Below are 670 nucleotides of genomic sequence, written 5' to 3'. Positions count from 1 at the left end.
CCTACACGAGATGAGGCAGGATAAAGAGGGATAATCCCCCTCGATCCCAAATCATTGAGGCCAATTTCTAGCCATAGAATAATGGCGCGAACTATATTTTCTATGATTCGGGTCGATTCTGTTCCTATATGGTTATGACTATTGTTAAGTAACAATATTGTTATAGTGGTAAGTAATAGCAATATTGTTACCAAATTGATTATTCTGTTTCGCTGCTTTTAACCATAATTGCTATCGGTTACACCTTAACAACTGATTGTTAATAATATTTTTCACTCAAGTGAAGTTAGCCTTAGCACATGCGTCCTTTATAAAAAGATCACTTCATATTACTCAGTTCAGTGCGAACAGCCGAGCTGAACGGACGTGCTTGTTTGTGAGGTGAAGTGATTGCAACGAGCAAAATCTACCTGCCTTTATTAAGGCTACCTGGAAAGAATCCCTTTCTTTCCTTTTAATCACCGACCTAATCCCCGGCTAAGCATAGAGGCCGTCGGCATCTTTGTTCAGGTACCTGTCCCGGGGTTATGCCCAGGTAAGTTTTAACTTATTTATCAGTTATTTGCATTACTTTAAAATACATTTCTTTAAAATTGCGACCCCCGACAAACAATATACCAGACAGACAAATACACCAAAAGACACGTACGCCCCCGTAAGGGGGCATCCC

The sequence above is a fragment of the Anoplophora glabripennis genome, unplaced genomic scaffold, assembly GCF_000390285.2.
Source record: "Anoplophora glabripennis isolate ALB-LARVAE unplaced genomic scaffold, Agla_2.0 scaffold1626, whole genome shotgun sequence".
In the NCBI taxonomy this organism is placed as follows: domain Eukaryota; kingdom Metazoa; phylum Arthropoda; class Insecta; order Coleoptera; family Cerambycidae; genus Anoplophora; species Anoplophora glabripennis.
This window is presented reverse-complemented; position numbering follows the sequence as displayed.